The following is a 10,591-nucleotide window of genomic DNA, read 5'->3' as shown; positions in this document are numbered from 1 at the left end:
TCCCGGTGGAGGTTGTTGAACTTTGGGCGTAGACCATGACTGGTTGCATTGAGCATTTTGTTGTGACGTTTCTTGGAAAACGAAAGTTGGCTTCACTCTGTCGACTGCAACAGTGTTAGGTTTATCGTTGATGAAAATGTCTAATGTTCTTCCACTTCTGCAAAGGATATGGTGCGGACCAGTGCACGGAAACGTCACTGCAGGTTTCACATTATCTCTGCACAGTATTATATGTGTACAGGACTGCACATCGATGCACCAAGGTTTGTGGAGTTTCATGAAGCGATGTTTGAAATGGGCGGATTAGTGGAATTCGTCCCCTTGAGTAATAAAATCTGACTCATTTGAGATATCTATCATGACTCCACGTGGTTCGACAAATTCAACGGGTAGCCATAGAGTTTCTCCATGTACTAACTCACCCAGCAATGAGTCCTACGTAGGCCGAGTAAGACTAATTGTAACACAGATGTCCATTTTGACTCATGACAAATTATTGCTGTTTTGAACCAATACCAGCGTTCAGTCATACCATTCATTATCTGCAGGGTTTCAGCTTGTTTTGTGGTGCACCACATCACAAGATTTGATCACTGAACATATAGTTCAGACTCAAACTGAAATCCTTGGTCTGTTGTAACATAAACTGGACAACGAAAGTAGGATACCCAATGTGACACAAAGGCAGTAGCCTGTGTCTTGGCAGAAACGTTGTCCACTGAGATGGCCTCTGGTGATCGAATAAAACGGCCATTCGCTGAGAAAAGTTATCTTTATCCATATGAAGAGGATTATGGTGCTATCACATCAGTGAAAACATGTGTAAATCGTTCTGATGAGTCTTGAAAATCTCACACTTGGGTATGGATACGGCGAGAAATCTTGCTGCCCTGGCGTTGTGGATGTGAGCGAGCCCAAGTCTGACAATCTTCTTGTATTTCTGGCCATATAAAACGTCTAGTTATTAGTTTACCTGTTGCCCTGATACTGGGGTGACATGGGTTGTGTAAGCTTTCAAAAGAAAGTTTACGAAACACAGAAGGAACAAATGGACTAATTCCACCGTTTGAAACCTCGCAAAATATTTCGTAATTTGTCTGCAGAATGTTGGTAAGTCTCAGCTGAAGACTGGATGCGGTGTGTGTTAGAAGTCCCTGCAGCTCCTGGTCAGATTCTTGTACCATGGCTAGCTGCATGAAGTTTAATGCCTCCATGATACAGTTCACATGGGAAAGGTAATCTGTGCTATAAATTCCTGATACATGTCACACATAAGTAAAAAATTGTGCAATGAACTCCAAATGATTATATTACCTTGGCAAGCACTTGTCATTTCTTTGACAAAAGGCATAGACAGGAGGTTTATGGTCTGTATAAATTGCAAATTCCCTCACCTCCAATTCTGTACAAAAATATTTTAAGGACTCGTAAACAGCAATATGTGGTGGTACACGCTCCATTTTTACTGTGCTGGGGAGAGTTTATGCGAGTACCATGTGAGAGGATGCCAGTCAACAAGTACATGTTGTAATGTGGTGCCGATTGCAGATCGGCTGGCATGCACTACAAGCATGAGAGGTGCTCCTAATGCCTCATGTGCAACAAGTGCTGCGTTTGATATGCTTTGTTTAGCTGATTCGAAAATGACATTCGTTGTGTCTGTCCACTGTATTGATGTTTTTCCTTTAACTTTCGGACCACGCATTGGTGTGGTGAGAGGCTCCTGAAGATCTACTGAATGAGGTACAGCCACATCTACATCTACATGAATACACTGCAAATCACACTTAAGAGCCTCGCAGAGGATTCATCGAACCATCTTCACAATAATTCTCTATTGTTCACTCTTGAACAATGTGTGAAAAAAACGAACATTTGGATCTTTCCATGCGAGCTCTGATTTCCCTTATTTTAATGTGATAACTACCATGGACCTTGCCGTTGGTGGGGAGGCTTGCGTGCCTCAACGATACAGATAGCCGTACCGCAGGTGCAACCACAACGGAGGGGTATCTGTTGAGAGGCCAGACAAACGTAAGGTTCCTGAAGAGGGGCAGCAGCCTTTTCAGTAGTTGCAGGGGCAACAGTCTGGATGATTGACTGGCCTGGCCTTGTAACACTAACCAAAATGGCCTTGCTGTTCTAGTACTGCAAACGTCTGAAAGCAAGGGGAAAATACAGCCGTAATTTTTCGCGAGGGCATGCAGCTTTACTGTATGATTAAATTATGATGGCGTCCGTCCTCTTGGGTAAAATATTCTGGAGGTAAAATAGTCCCCCATTCGATTCTCCATGCCGGGGACTTCTCAAGAGGACGTCGTTATCAGGAGAAAGAAAACTGGCGTTCTATAAATCGGAGTGTGGAATGTCAGATCCCTTAATCGGGCAGGTAGGTTAGAAAATTTAAAAAGGGAAATGGATAGGTTAAAGTTACATATAGTGGGAATTAGTGAAGTTTGGTGGCAGGAGGAACAAGACTTTTGGTCAGGTGAATACAGTGTTATAAATACAAAAGCAAATAGGGGTAATGCAGGAGTAGGTATAATAATGAATAAAAAAATAGGAGTTTGGGTAAGCTACTACAAACAGCATAGTGAACGCATTATTGTGGCCAAGATAGACACGAAGCCCACGCCTACCACAGTAGTACAAGTTTATATGCCAACTAGCTCCGCAGATGACGAAGAGACTGATGAAATATATTATGAGGTGAAAGAAATTATTCAGATAGTGAAGGGAGACGAACATTTAATAGTCATGGGTGATGGGAATTCGGTAGTAGGTAAAGGAAGAGAAGGAAACGTAGTAGGTGAATATGGAATGGGGGTAAGGAATGAAAGAGGAAGCCGCCTGGTAGAATTTTGCACAGAGCATAACTTAATCATACCTAACACTTGGTTCAAGAATCATCAAAGAAGGTTGTATACAGGGAAGATCCCTGGAGATACTAAAAGGTATCAGATAGATTATATATTGGTAAGACAGAGATTTAGGAACCAGGTTTTAAATTTTAAGACATTTCCAGGGGCAGATGTGGACTCTGACCACAATCTATTGGTTATGAACTGTAGATTAAAACTGAAGAAACTACAAAAAGGTGGGAATTTAAGGAGATGGGACCTGGATAAACTGACTAAACCAGAGGTTGTACAGAGTTTCAGGGAGAGCGTAAGGGAACAGCAATCAAGCCTCCATGTGTTTACCTCCCGCTACCCCTCGCAACTGCGCTATCAAGACTGCCATAACATGTACTGACAGCTCCACAGGGCCACACCCTCCTAACACAGCAGCGTTTGCCACTTGGCCAGACACCACTCTGCATGCACGACGAGCGTCACGTGTTCCCGAATTGATGGCTCTTACCTGGCCCCTCGCAGACAGCACCTCAAACTATGCAACTTCCAAGTATATACTGTTTGATAGCCTCTCTCTCAACTCACGGAATGGAACAGGTTTTGGCGAGTAAAAGCCTCTTGCGAAACAATATTCATCCTGTGTACACAACCTGTGATGACTCCCAGTCCACAGGAAAATACATTAGCAAATGATAATAATAATTTATTAGCAAATGATAATAATAATTCAGGCAGCTCAGTTCCTTGCTGTACGCTAAGATATTGAGATTCTTGCCCTTAGCGAGAATTTTACTTCTATCAGGTAAAGTTGAATTACGTCAGTTGACACAGGGTCACCATTTCCATAGTCAACAAGATCACTATTTGCCCACAACATTACCCTTAATTTTAGGTTTTGGCAAAATTTGCCTTGTCATGTCTTACTGCTTATCAAATTCTAAGTAATTTATATCCCCCCCCCCATCATTTAAATGGCATGTTCCCCTCTGGAGAGAGGGTCATACAAATTTCATACTGGCTATACAGGACACAGACAAACCCGTGTATGAAAAAAGTGTATTCTGTCACTCCACTTTCAAAGAACAAATCAGTCTATGCCTGCTTTTAAACCCTTTGTGTTCATGCAGCAATGACTCTTGAAACAACACAATTTTGCACTGGCAAAGCCAGAACATTTTTTACTTTGCATATCTCATTGAAAAAGTGAGAGGTGGGAACATTACTTTCGCCCCTATACCAATAACTACAGGGGCGCTGATGACCTCGATGTTGAGCGCCCATAAACCCCAACACACACACACAATAACTACAGTGATCAGTATACCTCCCACTACAGCGTTTACTGCTGCCTGCCCTTGTTCTTCATAACATTCCACAATTGGCACAGGATCCCTACACAGTCCATCTGTTATATCATTCCCTTCATTGTAACGAATCATGTTCATCATAATGTTAATCTGTTTTGCCCCATTACATTCCATAGCCGGTTTTGCCAGCTGAGAGGTGGATGGGAATGTTTTGTTGGTGGTTGCCTTTGAAAGTTTGGCTGATTCCTGTCACTCTGTTGTGGCGCCCAGTATCCCTGATTATTGATATGTCTATTATTCTGGTATGATTGTTTTTCTTCCTGAGTGCAAAACCAAAACTGTCTTGGTGATGACTTTGCACCTTGCCATTTCTGTCGTCTGCTGGAGGTGTGGCACCATTACTGCTATCAGAGTGATTCCGCCCGTTCTTATGCTGACTCGTGAAGTGTTGGATGTCTCCATCACCATTGCCATTCAAATGTTTTGTATCTTCTTGAATTAAATCAAGGAAGTCTACAACTGGTAGACAATTTTCCACAGTGTCTTTGGGTCCATGCATGAGCTTTCCTCGAATAATAATCGGCAATTTGCATTTTTAATATTCCAATTACGTCTTTAAGCCATTATGGGATAATCCTAAAAGTGCGTCTTTAAATATTTTTCGAAGTATTTCCTGAGGCTTCCTTGTTTTGCTTTATAAGACTCAGTATTGAACACTTGTCCCCTCAAATGCACCTGAATATAAGGTGACCAATATCTGATTAAGAATGCCTGTTCAGACTGTTCGAAAGTTGAAGAGGATTCTGATGTAGCAGAGGGCCAAAATGTGGATTTGCCTTGATTGTGTGGGATGGCAAAATGAATCTTTTGAGTTTCATTCCATGATTTAGTACATATGCCTTTAAAACTGTGAATGAACTGGATGTGGGAATTTCTTTTCAGGTATATAAGGGGCGTTTGAAAAGTCTGTGCAAAAATAAAAACTATTTACACGTTTGGAGCAAACCCTTTTTATTTTTCGACATAGTCTCCTTTTTAACTTATACACTTCGTCCAACGCTGTTCTAATTTGTTGATCCCTTCCGAATAATAGGAATTGTCCAAGTCTGCAAAACAGCTGTTAGTTGCTGCAATCACTTCCTTGTTTGAATAAAATATTTGTCACACGAGCCATTTCTTCAAATTGAGGAGCAAATAGTAGTCCGAGGGAGCCAAGTCTGGAGGATAGGGGGGGGGGGATGCGAAACGAGTTGGAATCCTATTTCCATTAATTTGACGACCACAACTGCTGTGGTGTGTGCTGGTGCAGTGTCGTGATGGATAAGGTCTTTCTTGCGGTCCAATTGCCGGCGTTTCTCTTGCAGTTCGGTTTTCAAACGGTCCAATAACGATGAATAATATGCACCTGTAATGGTTTTACCCATTTCCAATTGTCGATGAGGATTACCCCTTGCGAATCCCAAAAGACAGTCGTCATAACTTTTCTGGCCATAGGAATGGTCTTTGCCTTTTTTTGCTGCAGATTCTCTCTTGCTAATCCATTGTTTAGGTTGTTCTTCGGTCTCAGAAGTATAGTAATGTATCCATGTTTCATCCACAGTGGCGAAACGACGCTTAAAGCCCTGCGGATTCTTCCTGGACAGCTGCAAACCATCCCTGCAACACGTCACACGATTCCATTTTAGGTCAAGAGTGAGCAATCGCGGAACCCATCTTGCGGATAGGTTTCTCATGTCCAAATGTTTATGCAAAATATTATGTACCCATTCATTCGAGATGCCCACAGCACTAGCAGTCTTACACATCTTAACTCTCCTGTTATCCATCACCATATCATGGATTTTATCAATGACTTCTGGAGTCGTAACCTCCACAGGGCGTCCAGAACGTTCAGCATCACTAGTGCCCATATGGCCACTCCGAAAATTTTCAATCCACTTATTAACTGTTTTAATCGAAGGTGCAGGGTCACCGTAGTGTTTATCAAGCTTCTATTTAGTCTGCAGAGGCGTTTTACCTTTCATAAAGAAATGTTTAATCACCACACGAAATTCTTTTTCGTCCATTTTTTGAGAATCACTCGACTTCCTTGATTCACACGAATGCCAAACACAAAGAAATAGACCTATATGGCTGAAACTTGGTGTGCGTTCTTTCCAAAGATGCTACTAACAAAACATGACCTCGATACGCGCCGGTGGTGCCATCTTTCGGATTTCGCATGGACTTTTCAAACGCCCCTTGTATATACCTGGAATTGATGGCTTTTCAGAAGACTCTCTTATAGAAGCACGGCTGTCAATGTGGGCGCGGCTATTGTGGAATATAGCCATATTGTGGAATCATAGCACATGGGCTACTGGTTCTAAATCATTCGAAATATGCTGATTGTATGGTGGACCACTTCCGTACATTTGCATCATGTGTGTGAGTGTATATGTTGTTTCACGTGGTGTATTTCTTATTTGCTCCACCTGTTGTTTTAGGTCTGTTACCTTGATGTTAACCTCTTGGCGCCATTCAGGTACTTCATCTGACAAAATCTGTCTTATTTGGCCAATTTCCATGCGAATATGTTCGCCACCAGTTCTTGGTTCGGATACTACCGCAGCACTCACAGCCTGCACTGCTATGCGTATATCTTTTTCTGCTTTGTCCATAATGTCTATCTATGTTTTTTTTCATAAATTTTACTACCAAACGAATTTTTCGCTTTGAGCAGTCAGGCTCTAGGTAACCGTCTGAATTAGCCCAAGTGACAATTTGTTATCTTGATGAGTAAGATTTAACATGTTGGTTTCTATTTCTGTTTATGTGATTTTCAATTTTTTCACACCATCCAATAGCATACTAACAATACCTGGTACTTTGCGGTACGTTTAGGTTAGATTGATAGTTTCTGTTTCAATCTCATCTAATGCTGTAGTTATATTGCATATTAATATCTTTTATCATGGCATAGAATTTCTAATTCATTCTTAGTGATTGCTGCTTGTCGGTTTGAGCAAAATTTTCTTCTAGTTTTTCTGGTTGTTCTATTAACCTGTTATCAATTTTCTCAGACATATCTTTTGTGGTTGCCTAATTGTGTTCTTTTGCAGAACAGGTAACCTTTGCAGTTATTTGCATAATTATTTCAGCATGTGGTGTTAATGATTGAGGTGGTGGCATAACTTGTCTGCAAATTTGTGGCTGTATGCTGGCTTCCTCAAATAAGCCACTTGCATTCACAACACCAGATTCTGATAGATTGGTATCATAGCTTGCAGTTCCAACTAACTTTCCTGAAACAAATACCACAAAATTAAAATCATGTACTCCTTAATAATTGAGGGAAGAACTTTAAGATGCAAATGATAAGAAGAATTTAAAAGAGTTTTAAAATATTCAAATACAAATGAAATCTATAAGCTGCTAGAGTGACACACAAAACATGCCTGCTCAGATCGATGCAGGTAAGAGAAAGAGGCCAAGTTTTTTTGCTGAGAAGATCTCCACACCTTTCTTTTTCTAAAGCATTTGAATTTACAAAGTCTGTAATTCCTTTCAGTCACAAGCTGGTTTCTCTGATGATGTTGGTCTGAATATGCAATCAATACAGTCTTTTTTGCATAGTATTTCGTTTATATATGTTTCATTACACTTTTTATAAACAGCTTAAAATCTTTGTTAAATTACATACGTGCAAGATAAAATACTTTCAGATAAATCCACACATAAATAGAAGTGACATTCCTTAAGTAATGCTTCAGATGTTAGCATCTCCTCAGCCAATATCACAGACTATGTCATTTGGAAAGTATGCCAAGACCTTATGGGATTGAACCACTAACTTGCTTTAATAGGATTTCTAAATACTCTTATCTGAAGGGTCATAGTTTTCCATCATACTAAGTGGAAATTAAAAACTAAACTGAGTACACTAAGCAGATGAAGGAAAGTCTAAAAGAATATTTATTAAGTACATCACAAAAGCATCAGAAAGTACTATTAAACGAGATATTTCGCTGTCCAAGTACAAGTATTGTGGGACAGAGAATAGGAAGCAGCAGTTAAGGAGGAAAAGGAACCCTATATAAGGTGCACGCTACAATCAACCAAAGAGAACTTTCTTAGTTTCTTTAATGTCCAAGCTAGAGTTAAATGCTACCGCAAAAAATGAGAAGAGAAAGAGCTGGACTAAGGCGCTGCAGTCATGGACTGTGCAGCTGGTCCCGGCGGAGGTTCGAGTCCTCCCTTAGGCAAGGACGTGTGTGTTTGTCCTTAGGATAATTTAGGTTAAGTAGTGTGTAGGCCTAGGGACTGATGACCTTAGCAGTCAAGTCCGTCCCATAAGATTTCACACACATTTGAACATTTGAAAGAGCTGGGAAAATTGCTGTAACAACCTATCCATTGAAACTTCGATGACCAGTATTGAACAAAATACAGAAAATACATCGAAGTCAAAATGAAGAGAATAATTTTTATCTCCCACAATAAATACTACTGAAAGAAATTCGTCAGAACTTGACACCTAACATCATGAACTCTGTAATCAGCAAAGGCAACAGCGACGACCAACCACATCATTTAAATCGATGTCAGTCTTCCAGAAATCATCAGGGCAATGTCAGGTGGCAGGACCATATGGACTGGTTCAGATAATGTTATGTTACAACACTTACCATAAGGGTAAAATGATCTACTCTATAACCTAAACAATATGTGATAGAGGCAAGAAGATATATCAAAGTAAAAATAGTTCATTCTGCACCAAAGCAAAAGACACAGAAGCACTCCCCACCCACCTCCACCCCAGCCCCAGATGTAACAGCCTCATGTAGGCTTAATCACACTCGTATCCAATGCACATAATATTTTAGAATTCAAAGTAGAAAATATGTTAGAATGGTGGCTGGAAGGCCAGAAAGTCCTATATATGGGTCGAATAGGCTGTGGGAAGGTGCAAGGCTCAAATGAAACGTTAATGCAGGTAGTCATTGCCATTTAGTTCATTCTTAGCGAGAATAAATACCTTCACCTGCAGGACCTACGAAAATATCTGTATTTCTGCTTTAAAAGAAACTCAGTTACACTCTCTAGTAACCTCTGCTCATTACTGCCTAAGAGGAGACTCATCATCATGCATAAGAACAGATTATAGGACCTTGGAAACAAGTACTGAATTACGGTAAGGCTCGTTTATTTCTCCACTACTGTCTACTGTGTAAAATCACAGCAATTTCTGCATTGTCAGGTTGCATCACCACATTTTTCGAATTTGATCAAGTACACCTGGTATGCAGCATTAAAGGCAGAACGAATGCCATGACCATTACTTACTCCACCTCAGTTCGGTTTAAGTACAACTTGTAATTACTATGTAGTGCCTGAATGCATTGATTTTTTTGGTCATATATGTCTGGTGAAAGAAAAACTTTTTTTCCTCATCCAATAGACTCTTAGAATTTTTGTGATAACTCCAATGAAAAAACAAGAAACTGTTTCATTTTTAATAAAATACATATTTTTCAAAAGTTATCATAAGAACAGTGCTACAGAGATTGTTATAAAATACTTCCTGTCAACAAATTAAAATCCCAATTAATACAAATAGATTATAATTTGACATAATTCACTGCCTTAGTTTTCATTCATCTGCTAGTCACTTATGTAAAAAATACGTCTACAACAGTTTACCTGCCGATATGAACTGCAAATTATTCAGAAAATCAATAATGTCAGGCATTTTTGTTATGGTTTAACTGCTTAAAATTCGCGTGTGTGCATTTTGGACTTGGCGCTACTTTCTTTTGCCACGGATACGGCCGCTTATTCGCCGATTTGCACACTAAGAAGGGCTGTATGAACCGCTGTTCCTCGGTGTGAGGCAAAAATGAATAACTTTAAATTTAAAAAGAAATATCTGCAGTGCACCTTAACAGCTAAAATTTTGACAGTGCATATCTTTCGGTGTATTCCTCCTGTGTGAAAACTTTCGGGGTAGATTTCGACATGTCTCATTGGACCATACTCTTGTAAATTTTGTAATCAGTATTATGAAGTACAATTATGTTCACCTTAAACACTACCCAAAAAGCTTTTGTAATTGTTGGATATTACATAAACATCAGTGATGGTAGCCACGTTGTACCAGTATTGTGTTAGTCAGGAGACAGTCTGGATAAAATTTTGTTATGAGGAATCTATGTGTGTCATCGAAGAAACAAATTGGTGAAAAATAAATCGCAATGGATGGGCTACGTGATTTTAATAATTAGTATGCCACAGAAACAGTGTTGATAATGCGGTATGTAGACACCAGGCATCTTTCCAAAGGGAAGATTATTTATCTATTGAAGAACTACTCCACCTGAATGAGAGTTTTAACTACAGCACCTGTTCGACGAAAAGCAGATACAAAAAGATAAGTTCCCAGAAGCAGCG

This window comes from Schistocerca nitens, chromosome 4 (assembly GCF_023898315.1).
Source record: "Schistocerca nitens isolate TAMUIC-IGC-003100 chromosome 4, iqSchNite1.1, whole genome shotgun sequence".
In the NCBI taxonomy this organism is placed as follows: domain Eukaryota; kingdom Metazoa; phylum Arthropoda; class Insecta; order Orthoptera; family Acrididae; genus Schistocerca; species Schistocerca nitens.
Note: the sequence above shows the minus strand (reverse complement) of the source record.